Source organism: Moschus berezovskii, chromosome X, assembly GCF_049115385.1.
Source record: "Moschus berezovskii isolate FMDL1 chromosome X, NW_MosBer_1.0, whole genome shotgun sequence".
In the NCBI taxonomy this organism is placed as follows: Eukaryota; Metazoa; Chordata; class Mammalia; order Artiodactyla; family Moschidae; genus Moschus; species Moschus berezovskii.
Genome location: NC_142488.1, coordinates 67,959,138 through 67,981,438, shown reverse-complemented (window position 1 = coordinate 67,981,438; position 22,301 = coordinate 67,959,138). Strand labels below are relative to the sequence as shown.

At 41.7% G+C, this 22,301-nt stretch overlaps 1 pseudogene; it reads left to right on the top strand.

Moving 5' to 3' along the window:
- Positions 1-12,635: 12,635 nt before the first annotated feature.
- Positions 12,636-22,301, top strand: part of LOC148773344 (ubiquitin-conjugating enzyme E2 variant 1 pseudogene) — a 53,184-nt pseudogene continuing 43,518 nt past the window's right edge.

The window sequence follows — 22,301 nt, the reverse complement described above, 5'->3', positions numbered from 1 at the left end:
GTCACAAACTGTATGATTTATGTAACATTTTTAAAATAACAAAAATACAGAGATGAAGAAGTAATTACCATTTCCAAGGGTTGGGAATGGTGGTTGGGAGGTAAGAAGGTGTGGATATAAAAGGGCAAAAGAAGGAATCCTTACAGAGATAGAACGGTTCAGTACCTTGTTTATAGTGGTAGATACACCAACGTACACACGTAATAAATTTGTATAGAATTAAATGCACTCATACACACACACACAGATCAGAAACCTCTGAAAACTACTGGTGAATTGAATCAATGTCAATATGCTGATCATGGTATTAAACTAGTTTTCTAAAAGGTTAGAGGGTAACTAGGTAAATACTTCCCTGTTGGCTCAGACGATAAAGCGTCTGCCTCTAATACAGGAAACCCGAGTTCGATCTCTGGGTTGGGAAGATCCCTGGAGAAGGAAATGGCAACCCACTCCAGTACTGTTGCCTGGAAAATCCCATGGACGGAGGAGCCTGGTAGGCTACAGTCCACGGGGTTGCAAAGAGTCGGACATGACTGAGTGACTTCACTTCACTTCAGGTAAATACTACACCACATCTCTATTTGTACTTAAGCTCCATAACTATCTCAGTAAAAATTTCAATTAAAAAGTACTCACATGCTCACATTACATTTCTACTTGTTACCATTGCTCTAGAATGTTATTTTTTAATTTTCTAAATAGTTGGTAGCTGCTTAAATGGAAATAAATACAATCTCAAAACTTTGGTATTAGCTAAACTTCACTGTGATCATGGTACACTTAAAGGTCATTTGTCTTAATGCATTTCAATTTGAAAATACTCACATGATCTACCTTCCTCATTTACATTGTCTGCTTAGCACTTATAGGCAGAATTGACATTCAAAATATTTTACAATCAATATGTCATAGACACTAACCAATGAGCACGGACAATTATGTAACATAACTGGTATAATCATATTGGTATAACAAGCTAAACATCAGACCTAGTTATGGACTTTACTTTTAAATTTTGCTCAATACTATACTATTTTCTACATGATTTGCTTTTGGGATACCAGAAAGACCTGCCTAACTCATCCATCAGCCAATTATAAAATAATCAGTAAACGTATATTAAGCACCGTTGTAACAGTAGAGAACCTATTGGACTAAAAGTTGGGGATCTGGATGGTTCGTATATAACTTAGGGCAAGACCTATCTTCCCCTTCACTTTCCTGTCATCAGAAGAAACGAATACATGATATGACGTGTATCCTTACCATGTCAAACATTTGGTGAATATCTTTAGTCAATGATTCCTCCTAATTTTTTCCAGATGTGAGCAGATATCTATGCCATGGGCTTCCAAAGTGATGCTAGTGGTAAAGAACTTGTCTTTCAATGCAGGAGACAAAAGAGATACAAGTTCGATCCCTAGGTCAGGAAGATCCCCTGGAGGAGGGCACAGCAACCCACTCCAGTTTTCTTGCCTGGAGAATCCCATGGACAGAGGAGCCTGGCAGGCTACAGTCCAAAGTGTCACAAAGAGTCAGACACAACTGAAGCCACTTAGCACACAGCACACATCTATGCCACACAATTTAAAAAAAAAAAAGCTATTAATGAACCTGGATAGAAAGAGCTCAGAGTTGTAATTAAAGAACACTCAGTATAAAGTCAATCTGATGAATAAGCAATAGTTTTCACTCATGCTGTTTTGCTGTAGGGCAAGTTATACTTGTTTGATTACTTAGCTGAGGGCTAAAGTAGAAGCAGCTTTTTTGGGTCCAAACTTTCTATGTATGGCTCAGGGAAGCAGAAAACTTGGGACCAGATCCATCTCAATAAGACACAGCCTAATCCCCAAGAGAATAAAAGCAGAGCGAGAGAGAGAGAGAGATAGAAAAAGGCAGAGAAGAGAAGGAACAAGATGGCGGAGGAATAGGACGGCAAGATCACTCTCTCACTCACAAATTCATCAAAAGAACATTTGAACGCGGAGTAAAGTCCACAAAACAACTTATGAATGCTGGCAGAGGGCATCAGGCACCCAGAAAAGCAGCCCATTGTCTTCGAAAGGTGGTAGGAAAAAAACATAAAAGATTAAAAGAGAGACAAAAGGGGGAGCGACGGAGCTGCGTCCCAGGAAGGGAGGCTTTAAAAAGAGAGAAGTTTCCAAACACCAGGAAACACTCTCACTGACTAGTCTGTGGTGAGCCTTGGAACCTCAGAGGGCCACATAACTGGGAGGAAAAAGAAAGAAATAATTAAAACACACAGATTACCCGCCAAACAATAACTCCAAGCAGAGAAGCAGCGCAGACGCCTGCATATGCCATTAGCAAGCGGGGGCTGGGCATGGAGGAGCCGGGTGAACAGCTTAGAGAGAGGACTGGGCTTGAATGCCATGAGAATAATCCGAGAAAACTAACTGGAGACAGCAAAGCAGACTGGGATAGATTCGCCACGAAAAGGCAGAAAGCTCTAACCTAAGACTCCGCCAGCCCCGCTCACAGAACAAAGGGCTGAGCAGAGTGAGCCGGCTGCGGTCGGCCCATCCACCATCCCCCACTGAGACAGTCAGGGAGGTCAGCCAGAGCCGGAGGGGGCAACCGTGGCCCCAGAAAGGCATCGGATAAAAACGGCAGGCAGGCTTGTTGCTAATCAAGACTTCTTGGGCTCCAGCCGGTCAATATCCGCCTGAGAAGGTGCGCAGGCTGTACACCCAAAACGCCGTGTGGCAGGGACTAAGGAGGCAATAAGTTGCAGTGACCGCACTCGCCAAACACCTGGTCACCTGAGATGCTCGGACCGGGGAAGGCACAAAACTCAGACCCAGCCAAGTCTGCGCCTTTGTGGAGTATCAGAGAAATTGAACTTGAGACGCACAGACCTGAGAAGTGCATACGACCCAGCGCCGGCCTTGGACAGTTCCCGGCAGAGAAACCTAGAGCCTGTGCAGTGTAGACTGAGACAACACACACGCTGTGAGCGGGTTCAAACCCAGTGTGGCCGAGACGCTGCGCGCACTCCCCACAAACACCAGAGATATTTGTCTGCAGTGTTCCTCCCTTCCCAGAACAGGACTGAACAACTGTGTCCACTTGCCCCCTAGTATCAGGGCAGAAATGAGACACTGAAGAGACCAGCAAACAGAAGCTAAAACAGAGGGAACCACCTTGGAAATGACAGATAGAGAAGTATAGAGACTACTCCAAGAATAAGACCAAAAACTAGAGGCAAGGGGCTTAAACCCAAATCCTGAGAACACCAGAGAACTCTTGACTCCAGGGAACATTAATCGATAGGAGCTCATCATACCTACACTAAAACCAAGCAACACCCAAGGGTCAACAAGTTCCAGAGCAAGACATACCACGCAAATTCTCCAAAAACACAGGAAAATAGCCCTGAGTTTCAATATACAGGTTGCCCAAAGTCACTCCAAACCAACTGATATCTCAGACTCATTACTGGACACTTCATTGCACTCCAGAGAGAAGAAATCCAGCTCCTCCCACCAGAACACCAACACAAGCTCCCCTAACCAGGGAACCTTGACAAGTCACCCGTCCAACCCCACACACAGCGAGGAAACTACATAATAAAGAGAACTCCACAAACGGCCAGAAGAGGGAAAGGCCACCCCAAGCAAAGCAATGCAAGCAAGATGAAGAGGCAGAGAAATACCCAGCAAGTAAAGGAACAAGATAAATGCCCACCAACACAAACAAAAGAGGAAGATATAGGGGATCTACCTGGTAAAGAATTTCGAATTTTGATGGTGAAAATAATTCAAAATCTTGAAAGCAAAATGGAGTTACAGATAAATAACCTGGAGAAAAGGATTGAGAAGATTGAACAAAGGTTTAATAAGGACTTAGACGAAATAAGAAAGAGTCAATATACAATGAATAATGCAACAGATGAAATCAGAAACACTATGGAGGTAACAAACAGTAGAATAACAGAGGCAGAAGACAGGATAAGCGAGATAGAATTGTAGAAATAAATGAAACAGAGAGGAAAAAAGAAAAATAAATTAAAAGAAATGAGGACAATATTAGAGACCTCTGGGACAATGTTAAATGCTCCAACATTCGAATCGTAGGAGTCCCAGAAGAAGGAGACAAAAAGGAAGACCATGAGAGCATACTTGAGGAGATAATAGTTGAAAACTTCCCTAAAATGGAGAAAGAAATAATCACCCAAGTAAAAGAAACCCAAAGAGCCCCCAACAGGTTAAACCCAAGGCGAAAATACTCCAAGATACATATTAATCAAATTAAAGATCAAACACAAAGAACAAATAATAAAAGCAGCAAGGGAAAAGCAGCAAATAACACACAAGGGGATTCCCATAAGGATAACAGTTGATCGTTCAACAGAAACTCTTCAGGCAAGGAGGGAACGGCAAAACATACTTAAAGTGATGAAAGAAAATAACCTACAGCCCAGATTACTATACCCAGCAAGGATCTCCTTCAAATATGAAGGAAAAATCAAAATCTTTACAGACAAGCAAAAGCTGAGAGAATTCAGCATCACCAAACCAGCTCTTCAACAAATGCTAAAGGATTTTCTCTAGACAGGAAACACAGAAAGGGTGTATAAACTCTAACCCAAAGCAATAAAGAAAATGGCAATGGGATCATACTTGTCAATAATTACCTTAAACGTAAATGGGTTGAATGCCCCAACCAAAAGACAAAGGCTGGCTGAATGGATACAAAAACAAGAACCCCGTATATGTTGTCTACAAGAGACCCACCTCAAAACGACAGACACATACAGACTGAAATTGAAGGGCTGGAAAAAAATATACCATGCAAATAGAGACCAAAAGAAAGCAGGGGTAGCAATACTCATATCAGATAAAATAGACTTTAAAACAAAGGTTGTGAAAAGAGACAAAGAAGGACACTACATAATGATCAAAGCATCAATCCAAGAAGAAGATATAAAAATTATAAATATTTATGCACCCAACATAGGAGCACCACAATATGTAAGACAATTACTAACAAGTATGAAAGGGGAAATTAACAACAATGCAATAATAGTGGGAGATTTTAATACCCCACTTACATCTATGGATAGATCAACTAAACAGAAAATTAACAAGGAAACACAAACTTTAAATGATACAATAGACCAGTTTGACCTAATAGATATCTATAGGGCATTTCACTCCAAAGAATAAATTTCACCTTCTTCTTAAGCGCACAAGGAACATTTTCCAGGATAGATCACATCCTGGGCAATAAATCTAGCCTTGGTAAATTCAAAAAAATTGAAATCACTCCAAGCATCTTTTCCAATCACAATGAAGTAAGATGAGATCTCAATTACGGGAGAAAAACCATTAAAAATGTCAACATATGGACGCTGAAAAACACACTGCTGAATAATGAACAAATCATAGGAGAAATCAAAATATGCATAGAAATGAATGAAAATGAAAACACAACAAGCCAAAACCTCTGGGACACTGTAAAAGCAGTGCTAAGGGGGAAGTTCATAGCAATACAGGCACACCTCAAGAAACAAGAAAAAAGTCAACTAAATAACCTAACTCTACATCTAAGGAAAGTATTAAAGGAAGAAATGAAGAACCCCAGGGTCAGTAGAAGGAAAGAAATCGTAAAAATTAGGGCAGACATAAATGCAAAAGAAACAAAAGAGACCATAGCAAAAACCAACAAAGCCAAAAGCTGGTTCTTTGAGAAGGTAAATAAAATTAACAAACCACTAGCCAGACTCATCAAGAAACAAAGGGAAAATAACCAAATCAATAAAATTAGAAATGAAAATGGAGAGATCACAACTGACAACACAGAAATACAAAGGATTATTACAGAATACTCTCAGCAATTATATGGCAATAAAAGGAATAACCTGGAAGAAATGGACAAATTCCTAGAAAAGTACAACTTTCCAAAACTGAACGAGGAAGAAAGAGAAAGTCTGAATAGACCCATCACAAGCATGGAACTAGAGGCTGTAATTAGAAATCTTCCAGCAAACAAAAGTCCAGGTCCAGACGGCTTCACAGCTGAAGTCTACCAAAAATTTAGAGAACAGCTAACACCTATTCTACTAAAAGTCTTCCAGAAAATTGTTGAGGAAGGGAAACTTCCAAACTCATTCTATGAGGCCACCATCACGCTAATCCAAAAACCTGGTAAATATCCCACAAAAAAAGAAAACTAAAGGCCAGTATCACTGAAGAACATAGATGCAAAAATCCTTAACAAAATTCTAGCAATCAGAATCCAACAACATATTAAGAAGATCATACATCATGACCAAGTGGGCTTTATCCCAGGAATGCAAGGATTCTTCAGTATCTACAAATCAATCAATGTAATACACCACATTAACAAACTGAAAAATAAAAATCATATGGTAATCTCAATAGATGCAGAGAAAGCCTTCGACAAAATTCAACATCCATTTATGATAAAAAAAAAAAACTCTCCAGGAAGTGGGAATAGAAGGGACATATCTCAACATAATAAAAGCTATATATGAGAAAAACACAGCAAACATTATCCTCAACGGTGAAAAACTGAAAGTATTTCCCCTAAAGTCAGGAACAAGACAAAGGGGCCCACTCTCACCACTACTATTCAACATAGTTCTGGAAGTTTTGGCTACAGCAATCAGAGCAGAAAAAGACATAAAAGGAATACAAATTCGAAAAGAAGAAGAAAAACTTTCACTGTTCGCTGATGACATGATCCTCTACACAGAAAACCCTAAAGACTCTACCAGAAAACTACTAGACCTAATCAATGAATACAGTAAAGTTGCACGATAAAAAATCAACACATAGAAATCACTTTCATTCCTATACACTATTAATGAGAAAATAGAAAGAGAAATTAAGAAACTATTCCATTCACTGTTGCAATGAAAAGAATTAAATACTTAGGAATATATCTACCTAAGGAAACCAAAGACTTGTACATAGAAAAGTATAAAACACTAGTGAAAGTAATCAGAGAGGACACTAATAGATGGAGAAATATACCGTGTTCGTGGATTGGAAGAATAAATATTGTAAAATTGAGTGCAGTACCCAAAGTAATTTATATATTCAATGCAATCCCTATCAAGCTACCAACGATATTTTTCACAGAACTAGAACAAATAATCTCACAATTTATATGGAAATACAAAAAATCTCGAATATCCAAAGCAATTTTGAGGAAGAAAAATGGAACTGGGTGAATCAACCTGCTGGGCTTCAGGCTCAACTACAAAGCCACAGTCATCAAGACAGAATGGTACTGGCATAAAGACAGAAATATAGATAAATGGAACAAAATAAAAAGCCCAGAGATAAATCCACACACCTATGGGCACCTTATTTTTGACAAAGGAGGCAAGAATATAAAATGGAGAAAAGACAGTCTCTTTAACAAGTGGTGCTGGGAAAACTGGTCAGCCACTTGTAAAAGAAGGAAACTAGAACACTTCCTAACACCATACACCAAAATAAACTCAAAATGGATTAGAGAGCTAAACGTAAGACCAGAAACTATTAAACTCCTAGAGGAGAACGTAGGCAAAACACTCTCTGACATAAATCACAGCAGGGACCTCCGTGGCCCACCTCCAAGAATATTGGAAATAAAAGCAAAAATAAACAAATGGGACCTAATTAAAATCAAAAACTTTTGCACAGAAAATGAAACTATAAGCAAGGTGAAAAGACAGCCTTCAGAATGGGAGAAAATAATAGTAAATGAAACAACTGATGAAGGTTTAATCTCCAAAATATACGAGTAGCTCCTGCAGCTCAATTCCAGAAAAATAAATGACCCAAACAAAAAATGGCCCAAAGAACTAAACAGACAATTCTTCAAAGAGGACATACTGATGGCTAACAAACACATGAAAAAATGCTCAACATCCCTCATAATCAGAGAAATCCAAATCAAAACCACAATGAGATACCATTTCACACCAGTCAGAATGGCTGCTATCCAAAAGGCTGCATGCAATAAATGCTGGAGAGGGTGTGGAGAAAAGGGCACCCTCTTATACTGTTGGTGGGAATGCAAACTAGTACAGCCACTATGGAGAACAGTGTGGAGATTCCTCAAAAAACAGGGAATAGAACTGCTATATGATCCAGCAATCCCACTCCTGAGCAAACACACCTAGGAAACCAGAATTGAAAGAGACGCATGTACTCCAATGTTCATTGCAGCACTGTTTATAAATCCAGGACATGGATGCAACCTAGATATCCATCTGCAGACGAATGGATAAGAAAGCTTTGGTACATATACAAAATGTAGTATTACTCAGACATTAAAAGAATGCATTTGAACCAGTTCTAATGAGATGGATGAAACTAGAGCCTATTATACAGAGTGAAGTAAGCCAGAAAGGAGAAGACCAATACAATATACTAACGCATATTTATATTTATGGAATTTAGAAAGATGCAAATGATAAACCTGTATACGAGAAAACAAAAGAGACACAGCTGTATAGAAAAATCTTTGGGACTCTATGGGAGAGGGTGATGGTGGGATGGTTTGGGAGAATGGCATTGAAACATGTATATTATCATATGTGAAAAGAATCGCCAGTTCAGGGTTGATGCATGTTACAGGATGCTCGGGGTTGGTATGCAGGGATGACTCAGAGAGAGGATAAGGGGAGGAGGGAGATGGGAGTAGGGTGCAGGAGGGGGAACTCATGTACACCCAGGGCGGGTTCACGTCAATCTATGACAAAACCAACTAATATAATATTGCAAAATAATTCAGTTCAGTTCAGTTCAGTCGCTCAGTCATGTCCGACTCTCTGCGATGACATGAATCACAGCACGCCAGGCCTCCCTGTCCATTACCAACTACCAGAGTTGACTGAAACTCATGTCCACAGAGTCGGTGATGCCATCCAGCCATCTCATTCTCTCTCGTCCCCTTCTCTTCCCACCCCCAACCATTCCCAGTATCAGAGTCTTTTCCAGTGAGTCAACTCATCGCATAAGGTGGCCAAAGTATTGCAGTTTCAGCTTTAGCATCAGTCCTTCCAATGAATACCCAGGATTGATCTCCTTTAGAATGGACTGGTTGGATTGCCTTGCAGTACAAGGGACTATCAAGAGTCTTCTCCAACACCACAGTTCAAAAGCATCAATTCTTCGGCGATCAGCTTTCTCATAGTACAACTCTCACATCCATACATGACCACGGGAAAAACCATAGCCTTGACTAGACGGACCTTGGTTGGCAAAGTAATGTCTCTGTTTTTTAATATGCTATCTAGGCTGGTCATAACTTTCCTTCCAAGGAGCAAGCGTCTTTTAATTTCATGGCTGCAATCAGCAATGGCAGAGATTTTGGATCCCCAGAAAATAAAATCTCACACTGTTTCCACTGTTTTTCCATCTATTTCCCATGAAGTGATGGGACCAGATGCCATGATCTTTGTTTTCTGAATGTTGAGCTTCAAACCAAACTTTTCACTTTCCTCTTTCACTTTCATCAAGAGGCTTTTGAGTTCCTCTTCACTTTCTGCCATAAGGGTAGTGTCATTTGCATATCTGGGGTTATTGATATTTCTCCCAGCAATCTTGATTCCAGCTTGTGCTTCTTCCAGCCCAGCGTTCCTCATGATGTACACTGCGTATAAGTTAAATAAGCAAGGTGACAATATACAGCCTTGACGCACTCCTTTTCCTATTTGGAACCAGTCTGTTGTTCCATGTCCAGTTCTGACTGTTGCTTCCTGACCTGCATACAGGTTTCTCAAGAGGCAGGGCAGGTGGTCTGGGATTCCCATCTCTTTCAGAATGTTCCACAGTTTATTGTGATACACACAGTCACAAGCTTTGGCATAATCAATGAAGAAGAAATAGATGTTTTCCTGGAACTCTCTTGCTTTCTCCATGATCCAGCGTGTGTTGGCAATTTGATTTCTGGTGCCTCTGCCTTTTCTAAAACATGCTTGAACATCTGAGAGTTCACGGTTCACATATTGCTGAAGCATGACTTGGAGAATTTTGAGCATGACTTTACTAGCGTGTGAGATGAGTTCAATTCTGCGGTAGTTTGAGCATTCTTTGGCATTGCCTTTCTTTGGGATTGGAATGAAGACTGACCTTTTCCAGTCCTGTGGCCACTGCTGAGTTTTCCAAATTTGCTGGCATATTGAGTGCAGCACTTTCACAGCATCATCTTTCAAGATTTGAAATAGCTCAAATGGAATTCCATCACCTCCACTACCTTTGTTCGTTGTGATGCTTTCTAAGGCCCACTTGACTTCACATTCCAAGATGTCTGGCTCTAGGTCAGTGATCACATTATCGTGACTATCTTGGTCGTGAAGATCTTTTTTGTACAGTTCTTCTGTGTATTCTTGCCACCTCTTCTTAATATCTTCTGCTTCTGTGAGGCCCATACCATTTCTGTCCTTTATCGAGCCCATCTTTGCATGAAATGTTCCCTTGATATCTCTAATTTTCTTGAAGAGATCTCTTGTTTTTCCTATTCTTTTGTTTTCCTCTATTTATTTACATTGATCGCTGAGGAAGTCTTTCTTATCTCTCCTTGTTATTCTTTGGAACTCTGCATTCAGATGCTTATATCTTTCCTTTTCTCCTTTGCTTTTTGCTTCTCTTCTTTTCACAGCTATTTGTAAGGCCTCCTCAGACAGCCATTTTGCTTTTTTGCATTTCTTTTCCATGGGGATGGTCTTTGTCCCTGTCTCCTGTACAATGTCACGAACCTCCGTCCAGAGTTCATCAGGCACTCTATCTATCTGATCTAGCCCCTTAAATCTATTTCTCACTTCCACTGTATAAACATAAAGGATTTGATTTAGGTCATATCTGAATGGTCTAATGGTTTTCCCTACTTTCTTCAATTTAAGTCTGAATTTGGCAATATGGAGTTCATGATCTGAGCCACAGTCAGCTCCTGGTCTTGTTTTTGCTAACTGTATACAGCTTCTCCATCTTTGGTTGCAAAGAATATAATCAATCTGATTTCGGTGTTGACTATCTGGTGATGTCCATGTGTAGAGTCTTCTCTTGTGTTGTTGGAAGAGGGTGTTTTCTATTACCGGTGCGTTCTCTTGACAAAACTCTATTAGCCTTTGCCCTGCTTCATTCTGTACTCCAAGGCCAAATTTGCCTGTTACTCCAGATGTTTCTTGACTTCCTACTTTTGCATTCCAGTCCCCTATAATGAAAAGGACATCTTTTTGGGGTGTTCGTTCTAAAAGGTCTTGTCGTCTTCATAGAACTGTTCAACTTTGGCTTCTTCAGCATTACTGGTTGGGCCATAGGCCTGTATTACTGTAATATTGAATGGTTTGCCTTGGAAACGAACAGAAATCATTCTGTCGTTTTTGAGATTGCATCCAAGTACTGCATTTCTGACTGTTTTGTTGGCCATGATGGCTACTCCATTTCTTCTAAGTGATTCCTGCCCACAGTAGTAGATATAATGGTCATCTGAGTTAAATTCACCCATTCCAGTCCATTTTAATTCACTGATTCCTAGAATATCTAGATTCACTCTTGCCATCACCTGTTTGACCACTTCCAATTTGCCTTGATTCATGGCCCTAACATTCCAGGTTCCTATGCAATATTGCTCTTTACAGCACCGGACCTTGCTTCTATCACCGGTCACATCCACAACTGGGTATTGGTTTTGCTTTTGCTCCATCCCTTCATTCCTTCTAGAGTTACTTCTCCACTGATCTCCAGTAGCATACTGGGCACCTACCGACCTGGGGAATTCCTCATTCAGTATCCTATCATTTTGCCCTTTAATACTGTTCATGGGGTTCTCAAGGCAAGTATACTGAAGTGATTTGCCATTCCCTTCTCCAGTGGACCACATTCGGTTGTGATCCATGTGATCAGATCAACTAGTTTCCTGTGATTATGATTTCAGTGTGTCTACCCTCTGATGCCCCCTCGTAATACCTACCGTCTTATTTGGGTTTCTCTTACCTTGGCCATGGGATATCTCTTCACAGCTGCTCCAAGAAAGTGCAGCCACTGCACCTTAACTTGGATGAGGGGTATCTCCTCAAGGCCGCCCCCCTGACCTTGAATGTGGAGTAGCTCCTCTCGGCCCTCCTGCGTCCGCACAGCCACCGCCTATTTGACGTGGGGTAGCTCCTCTCGGCCACTGGCCCTGACCTCAGGGGTGGGGTGGCTCCTCACGGCTGCGCCTCTTTGCCTGGTCGGTTTCACCGGGGCCGGCGCTTCCTGCATCTGCACCGCTGGTCCTGGCGTGTCTCGCGTCTGCGCCACCGGGGCTGGCATTTCTTGCTTCTCCAATAAAAATTAAAATTAAAAAAAAAAAGAATGCATTTGAACCAGTTCTAATGAGGTGGATGAAACTAGAGCCTATTATACAGAGTGAAGTAAACCAGAAAGAAAAACACCAATACAATATACTAACGTATATATATGGAATTTAGAAAGATGCAAATGATAACCCTGTACACGAGACAACAAAAGAGACACAGATCTATAAAACAGTCTTTGGGACTTTGTGGGAGAGGGTGAGAGTGGGATGGTTTGGGAGAATGACATTGAAACATGTATACTATCATATGTGAAATGAATCGCCAGTTCAGGGTCGATGCATGCTACAGGATGCTCGAAGCTGGTATGCGGGGATGACCCAGAGGGAGGATAAGGGGAGGAGGGAGGTGGGAGGGGGGCTCGGGAGGGGGAACTCATGTACACCCAGGGCAGATTCATGTCAATGTATGGCAAAACCAACTGATATAATATTGTAAAATAGTCTACGTCCATACCACCCTGAATGCACCCGATCTTGTCTGTCCTCATTTCTTTTAATTTGTTTTTCTTTTTTCCTCTCTGTTTCATTTATTTCTACAATTCTATCTTCTAGATCACTTATCCTATCTTCTGCCTCCGTTATTCTACTGTTGGTTCCCTCTAGAGTGTTTTTTATCTCATCTATTGCATTATTCATTGTATATTGACCCTTTGTTATTTCTTCTAGGTCCTTGCTAAACCTTTCTTGCATCTTCTCAATCCTTGTCTCCAAGTTATTTATCTGTAACTCCATTTTGCTTTCAAGATTTTGGATCATTTTCACTATCATTATTCAGAATTCTTTATCAGGTAGATTCCCTATATCTTCCTCTTTTGTTTGAGTTGGTGGGCATTTATCCTGTTCCTTTATTTGCTGGGTATTTCTCTGCCTCTTCATCTTGCTTATATTGTTGTGTTTGGTGTGGCCTTTCCGTCTTCTGGCAGTTTGTGGAGTTCTCTTTTTTGTGGAGTTTCCTCACTGTGGGTGGGGTTGGATGGGTGGCTGGTCAAGGTTCCCTGGTTAGGGAAGCTTGTGTCAGTGTTCTGGTGGGTGGAGCTGGATTTCTTCTCTCTGGAGTGCAATGAAGTGTCCAGGAATGAGTTATGAGATGTCAATGGGTTTGGAGTGACTTTGGGCAGACTTTATATTGAAGCTCAGGGCTACGTTCCTGTGTTTTTGGATAATTTGTGTGGTATGTCTTGCTCTGGAACTTGTTGACCCTTGGGTGGTGCTTGGTCTCAGTGTCAGTATGGAGGCATATTATGAGCTCCTATCGATTAGTGTTCCCTGGAGTCAGGAGTTCCCTGGTGTTCTCAGGATTTGGACTTAAACCTCCTGCCTCTGGTTTTTAGTCTTATTCTTGTAGTAGCCTCAAGACTTCCCCATCTGTCACTTCCAAGGTGGTTCCCTCTGTTTTAGCTTTGGTTTGCTGGTCTCCTCAATGTCTAATTTCCCCCCTGACACAAGGGGGCGGTGGTGGACACTTTTTAAGGCTCACTTGTTCAGTTGTGCTTTTTGGAGGGAGGAACACTGCAAACAAGTATCACTGGCATCTGCGGGGAGTGCTTACAGTGTCTCGGCCACACTGGGTTTGGCCCTGCTCATGGCATATGTACTGTCCCTGGCTATACTGCTCAGGCTCTAGGTTGCTCTGCTGAGAACTGTCTGAGGCCAGCACTGTGTTACTTGCACTTCCAAGTTCAAAGCTGTTTAGGTTCAGGTACGCGGGTACTCCACAAAGGCGCAGATTTGTTTGGGCCTGCGTTTTGTTCCCTTCCCCAGTCTGAGCAGCTCAGTTGACCAGGTGTTTGGCAAGTGGGGTGGCTGCAACTTATCGCCTCCCCAGTCCCTGCCACTCGGTTTTCTGGGTGTACAACCTTCCCACTTTCTCAGGCAGATGTTGACTGGCCAGAATCCCAAGCAGTCTTGGTTAGCAACGATGCCTGCTTGCAGTTTGGTATCGGATGCCTCGATGGCCCATGATTTCCCCTTCTGGCTCTGGCTGCCCTCCCCTGCCTGTCTCAGCGGGGGATGGGGAATGAGCTGTCCACAGCCGGCTATCTCTGCTGCTGATTCTAAGTCACTTCAGTCGTGTCCGACTCTGTGTGACCCCATAGATGGAAGCCCACCAGGCTCCCCCATCCCTGGGATTCTCCAGGCAAGAACACTGGAGTGGGTTTCCATTTCCTTCTCCAATGTGTGAAAGTGAAAAGTGAAAGTGAAGTCGCTCAGCCGTGTCCGACCCTTAGCGACCCCATGGACTGCAGCCCACCAGGCTCCTCCATCCATGGGATTCTCCTTTTGTTCTGTGAGCACATCTGGCGGTGTCTTAGGTTAAGCCTTTTTGCCTTTTCATGGGGCAGCTGTCCCACAATCTGCTTTGCGATCTCAAGTTAGTTCCCTCAGATTGCCCTCGGGGCATTCAGGCCAGGTCCTTACTCTAATCAATGCAGTCCACACCTCCCTGCCCAGCCCCCGCTTTCTAGTGGGGGATACGGGTGTCTGCACTGCTTCTCCGCTGGGAGTTACCATTGGGAGCATAATCTGTGGGTTTTAAGTTTTTATTTATTTTTCCTCCCAGTTATGTTGCTCTCTGAGGTTCCAAGACTCAACATAGACTCGGCAGTGAGAGTGTTTCCTGGTGTTTGGAAACTTCTCTCTTTTTTAGCCTCCCTTCCCATGATGGATCTCCGTCCCTACCTCTTTTGTCTCTCTTTTAATTTTTTATTATTTCTTACCTCCTTTCGAGGACAAGGGGTTGCATTTCTGGGTGTCTGATGTCCTTTGCCAGCATTCAGAAATTGTTTTGTGGAATTTATTCAGCGTTCACATGTTCTTTTGATGAATTTGTGGGAGAGAATGTGGTCTCCCCATGCTATTCTTCCACCATCTTCCTCCCTCCCCTGAAACTGCTTTTCTAATACCTAACCCAGCAATGTCCTACAAATACATGAAAAGATGTTCAACATCACTCATAGTCACAGAAATGTAAATCAAAACCACAATGAGGTACCATTTCACACTGATCAGAATGGATGCTATCCAAATGTCTACAAGCAGTTAATGCTGGAGAGAGTGTGGAGAAAAGGGAACCCTCTTACACTGTTGGTAGGAATGCAAACTAGTATAACCACTATGGAGAACAGTGTGGAGATTCCTTAAAAAAAATGGAAATAGAACTGCAATCAGTTCAGTTCAGTCACTCAGTCGTGTCTGACTCTTTGCGACCCCATGAATCACAGCACGCCAGGCCTCCCTGTCCATCACCAACTCCAGGAGTTCACTCAAACTCATGCCCATTGAGTCGGGGATGCCATCCAGCCATCTAATTCTCTGTCGTTCCCGTCCCCTCCAGCCCCCAATCCCTCCAAGCATCAGAGTCTTTTCCAGTGAGTCAACTCGTCGCATGATGTGGCCAAAGTACTGGAGTTTCAGCTTCAGCATCAGTCCTTCCAAAGAACACCCAGGACTCATCTCCTTTAGAATGGACTGGTGGGATCTCCTTGCAGTCCAAGGGACTCTCAAGAGTCTTCTCCAGCACCACAGTTCAAAAGCATAAAATCTTCAGTGATCAGCTTTCTTCACAGTCCAACTCTCACATCCATACATGGCCATGGGAAAAACCATAGCCTTGCGACCCAGCAATCCCACTCCTGGGCATACACACCGAGGAAACCAGAATTGAAAGAGGCACATGCAGTCCAATGTTCATTGCAGTACTGTTTATAGTAGCCAGGACATGGAAGCAACCTAGATGTCCATCTGCAGAAGACTGGATAAGAAAGCTGTGGTACATATACACAATGGAGTATTACTCAATCATTTAAAAGAATACATTTGAATCAGTTCTAATGAGGTGGATGAAACTGGATCCTATTATACAGAGTGAGTAAGCCAGAAAGAAAAACACCAATACAGTATACTAACGCATATATATGGAATTTAGAAAGATGGTAATGATAACCCTGTATACGAGACAGCAAAAGAGACACAGATGTATAGAACAGTCTTTTGGACTCTGTGGGAGACGGCGAGGGTGGAATGATTTGGGAGAATGGAATTGAAACGTGTATACTATCATATGTGAAACAAATAGCCAGTCCAAGTTCAATGCATGATACAGGATGCTCAGGGCTGTTGCGCTGGGACTACCCAGAGGGATGATATGGGGAGGGAGGAGGGAGGGGGTTTCAAGATGGGGAACACCTGTACACCCAGGGCGGATTCATGTCAATGTATGGCAAAACCAATACAATATTGTAAAGTAATTAGCCTCCAATTAAAATAAATAAATTCAAAAATAAAATTAAACATAAAATAAAAAAAACAAATAAGAGTTTGATAAAGAGGAGACAAGTCACCTTCAGAAGTAGGAAAGTGTGGCCTAAGTGGAGTTCTTTAATTTCTCTGAGATTGGGGCAATCCCGATAGGGTTTCCAGACTCCTCTGATGACCTCATTAGTGATGTTTCTCTTTAAATTCAACCATAACTTAACCTAAAGGTACTAGACCTAAGCTAAATGTACTAGAATGAAGTTTTATAACCTAAAGGTACTAGAATGAAATTTTATAACCTAAAGGTACTAGAATGAAATTTTATATGGCAGACTGCCACTGTCATGTCACCAAGGCAAAAATATTGGTGTTGTTATACTACAACCATCCCTATCTATACCATCTAAGCAGGCATCTGCCTTGTGTCCCTTGCCCAGAAAATTATGTTCTCTGTTGTAATGTATTCCAACCTCTTTTCTCATTTTGCTTTGTCAGAGCTTTTCCAGAAATAACTACACTTTTTTCTGGGAATTCTGGGATATCCAAAGGAATGTCCCTAATGATAGAATAGAAATCTTCTAGAACTGGACATGGAACAACAGACTGGTTCCAAATAGGAAAGGGAGTACATCGAGGTTGTATATTGTCACCCTGCTTATTTAATTTATACGCAGAGTACATCATGAGGAACACTGGGCTGGAAGAAGCACAGGCTGGAATCAAGATTGCTGGGAGAAATATCAATAACCTCAGATATGCAGAAGACACCACACTTATGGCAGAAAATGAAGAGGAACTCAAAGGCCTCTTGATGAAAGTGAAAGAGGAGAGTCAAAAGGTTGGCTTGAAGCTCAACATTCAGAAAATGAAGATCATGGCATCTGGTCCCATCACTTCATGGGAAATAGATGGGGAAACAGTGGAAACAGTGTCAGACTTTATTTTTTTGGGCTCAAAAACCACTGCAGATGCTGATTCAGCCATGAAATTCCAGCCCCCAATCCCTCCCAGCATCAGAGTGTTTTCCAGTGAGTCAACTTATCGCACGAGGTGGCCAAAGTATTGGAGTTTCAGCTTTAGCATCAGTCCTTCCAATGAACACCCAGGATTGATCTCCTTTAGAATGGACTGGTTGGATCTCCTTGCAGTACAAGGGACTCTCGAGAGTCTTCTCCAGCACCACAGTTCAAAAGCATCAATTCTTCGGCGATTAGCTTTCTTCACAGTCCAACTCTCACATCCATACATGACCACGGGAAAAACCATAGCCTTGACTAGATGGACCTTGGTTGGCAAAGTAATGTCTCTGCTTTTTAATATACTATCTAGGTTGGTCATAACTTTCCTTCCAAGGAGCAAGCGTCTTTTAATTTCATGGCTGAATCAGCATCCGCAGTGGTTTTGGAGCCGCAAAAAATAAAGTCTGACACTGTTTCCACTGTTTCCCCATCTATTTCCCATGAAGTGATGGGACCAGATGCCATGATCTTCATTTTCTGAATGTTGAGCTTCAAGCCAACCTTTTCACTCTCCTCTTTCACTTTCATCAAGAGGCTTTTGAGTTCCGCTTCACTTTCTGCCATAAGGGTGGTGTCATCTGCATATCTGAGGTTATTGATATTTCTCCCGGCAATCTTGATTCCAGCTTGTGCTTCTTCCAGCCCAGTGTTCCTCATGATGTACTCTGCATATAAGTTAAATGAGCAGGGTGACAATATACAACCCTGATGTACTCCTTTTCCTATTTAGTACCAGTCTGTTGTTCCATGTCCAATGACTTAAATATCAAATTCAATTCTCAATTCACTTCCTTAAGAAAGCTAGGTGGATTCACCTCCTCAAAGAATCCCTGACACACTGCCAGTAGGTTAGGGAATAAAATGATACCATAATGTTCCAACACGTTTCCCCTTGCCACTAAAAGTCTGACCAAGTAAAATTGTTTAAAAGCCACATTATTTCTTCTGTCAAACTCATCCCAATGCTTCCCACCATAGTCTGAACTGGCATTCACCCATGATAGGCCTTTACCCAATAAAAATATTATTCCTAGCTTCAGGTGAAGGCCTCCCACGACTTTCTCAGCCTTACATGTCCTTAAACACACACAGGAGATTAAACTTAGAGTAATTTCAATTTAATTAAGGGCAAGTGAAAGCCTTTCCAAGTGTAAAAGTAAAAATCTGGTAATGGTGTCAAAGATGGGTCCAGCACTCTCATTTTGCATGCAAATAATTTGAAGTCCAGAGAGGAGATGGGAATTACTCCAAGTCACACAGCAAGAGATGAAACTAGAATCCAAATATCTAAGACTCAGTCACAAGCAAATATTAGGAGTCCAGAAGTAGTACTAGGGCAGCAATGGCAGAGAACAGATGAGCCAGGTTGAAGAAGATTGCAGAAGAAAATATGGGGTAACTTCAGAGTTTAGAGATTATCTTACCTCCATGGTGGAATTAAATGAGATAATATACATTGAATATAGCTAGGATAGAGTTTGGCCCACAGCAGATTTATTACAAATTATAATCTATAAATAATGAAAATTCTCAAGTTAGGGTATGTATCAGAATCACTGGAAAGGCTTGGTAATATACAAGTTTCTGGGCTCCAAACCCAGCATTTCTGATTGAGTATTTGTATTTCTAATAAACTCCTAGATAATGCTGATAATGGTGTTCAGAAACCAAACTTTCAGACCCTGCAAGTAAATTAATCCATGAAAACAAGGTGAATCTCCTATTTAGTTTGCTACCCTAAAGCTGGAAAATACAAATATGTACCTTCTAAAACATGAAACAAACAAAAACAACTAAATCCATTGCTTTAGGAAACTCCTTTCCATTTCCGAACCTCAATTTTTCTGTATATAAATTAAAGTATTTGGATTAAGTAATCCCTGGGCTGGAAGAAGCACAAGCTGGAATCAAAATTGCCGGGAGAAATGTCAATAACCTCAGATATGCAGACCCTTACGGGGTCTGCGACTAGTTTCCTGTGATTATGATTTCAGTGTGTCTGCCCTCTGATGCCCCCTCGCAATACCTACCATCACATGGACCACAGCCGATTGTGGTCCACTGGAGAAGGGAATGGCAAACCACTTCAGTATACTTGCCTTGAGAACCCCATGAACAATATCAAAGGGCAAAATGATAGGATACCGAATGAGGAATTCCCCAGGTCAGTAGGTGCCCAGTATGCTACTGGAGATCAGTGGAGAAATAAGTCTAGAAGGAATAAAGGGATGGAGCAAAAGCAAAACCAATACACAGGTGTGGATGTGACCGATGATAGAAGCAAGGTCCGGTGCTGTAAAGAGCAATATTGCATAGGAACCTGGAATGTTAGGGCCATGAATCAAGGCAAATTGGAAGTGGTCAAACAGGTGATGGCAAGAGTGAATCTAGATATTCTAGGAATCAGTGAATTAAAATGGACTGGAATGGGTGATTTTAACTCAGATGACCATTATATCTACTACTGTGGGCAGGAATCACTTAGAAGAAATGGAGTAGCCATCATGGTCAACAAAACAGTCAGAAATGCAGTACTTGGATGCAATCTCAAAAACGACAGAATGATTTCTGTACATTTCCAAGGCAAACCATTCAATATTACAGTAATACAGGCCTATGGCCCAACCAGTAATGCTGAAGAAGCCAAAGTTGAACGGTTCTATGAAGACCTGCAAGACCTTTTAGAACTAACACCTAAAAAAGATGTCCTTTTCATTATAGGGGACTGGAATGCAAAAGTAGGAAGTCAAGAAACACCTGGAGTAACAGGCAAATTTGGCCTTGGAGCACAGAATGAAGCAGGGCAAAGGCTAATAGAGTTTTGTCAAGAGAACGCACTGGTCATAGCAAACACCCTCTTCCAACAACACGAGAGAAGACTCTACACATGGACATCAACAGATGGTCAACACCGAAATCAGATTCATTATATTCTTTGGAGCCAAAGATGGAGAAGCTGTATACAGTTAGCAAAAACAAGACCAGGAGCTGACTGTGGCTCAGATCATGAACCCCTTATTGCCAAACTCAGACTTTAATTGAAGAAAGTACGGAAAATCACTAGACCATTAAGATATGACCTAAATCAAATCCCTTATGATTATACAGTGGAAGTGAGAAATAGATTGAAGGGACTAGATCTGATAGAGTGCCCGATGAACTCTGGATGGAGGTTCGTGAAATTGTACAGGAGACAGGGACAAAGACCATCCCCATGGAAAAGAAATGCAAAAAACAAAATGGCTGTCTGAGGAGGCCTTACAAATAGCTGTGAAAAGAAGAGAAGCAAAAAGCAAAGGAGAAAATGAAAGATATAAGCATCTGAATGCAGCGTTCCAAAGAATAGCAAAAAGAGTTAAGAAAGACTTCCTCAGCGATCAGTGCAAAGAAATAGGGGGAAAGAACTGAATAGGAAAGACAAGAGATCTCTTCAAGAAAATTAGAGATACCAAGGGAACATTTCATGCAAAGATGGGCTCAATAGAGGACATAAATGGTATGGACCTAACAGAAGCAGAAGATATTAAGAAGAGGTGGCAAGAATACACAGAAGAACTGTACAAAAAAGATCTTCACGACCAAGATAGTCACGATAATGTGATCACTGACCTAGAGCCAGACATCTTGGAATGTGAAGTCAAGTGGGCCTTAGAAAGCATCACAACGAACAAAGGTAGTGGAGGTGATGGAATTCCATTTGAGCTATTTCAAATCTTGAAAGATGATGCTGTGAAAGTGCTGCACTCAATATGCCAGCAAATTTGGAAAACTCAGCAGTGGCCACAGGACTGGAAAAGGTCAGTCTTCATTCCAATCCCAAAGAAAGGCAATGCCAAAGAATGCTCAAACTACCGCAGAATTGAACTCATCTCACACGCTAGTAAAGTCATGCTCAAAATTCTCCAAGTCATGCTTCAGCAATATGTGAACCGTGAACTCCCAGATATTCAAGCATGTTTTAGAAAAGGCAGAGGCACCAGAAATCAAATTGCCAACACACGCTGGATCATGGAGAAAGCAAGAGAGTTCCAGGAAAACATCTATTTCTTCTTCATTGATTATGCCAAAGCTTGTGACTGTGTGTATCACAATAAACTGTGGAACATTCTGAAAGAGATGGGAATCCCAGACCACCTGCCCTGCCTCTTGAGAAACCTGTATGCAGGTCAGGAAGCAACAGTCAGAACTGTACATGGAACAACAGACTGGTTCCAAATAGGAAAAGGAGTGCGTCAAGGCTGTATATTGTCACCTTGCTTATTTAACTTATACGCAGTGTACATCATGAGGAACGCTGGGCTGGAAGAAGCACAAGCTGGAATCAAGATTGCTGGGAGAAATATCAATAACCCCAGATATGCAAATGACACTACCCTTATGGCAGAACGTGAAGAGGAACTCAAAAGCCTCTTGATGAAAGTGAAAGAGGAGAGTGAAAAAGTTGGCTTGAAGCTCAACATTCAGAAAACAAAGATCTTGGCATATGGTCCCATCACTTCATGGGAAATAGACGGGGAAACAGTGTCAGACTTTATTTTGGGGGGCTCCAAAATCACTGCGGATGCTGATTGCAGCCAGGAAATTAAAAGATGCTTACTCCTTGGAAGGAAAGTTATGACCAACCTAGATAGCGTATTAAAAAGCAGAGACATTACTTTGCCATCAAAGGTCCATCTAGTCAAG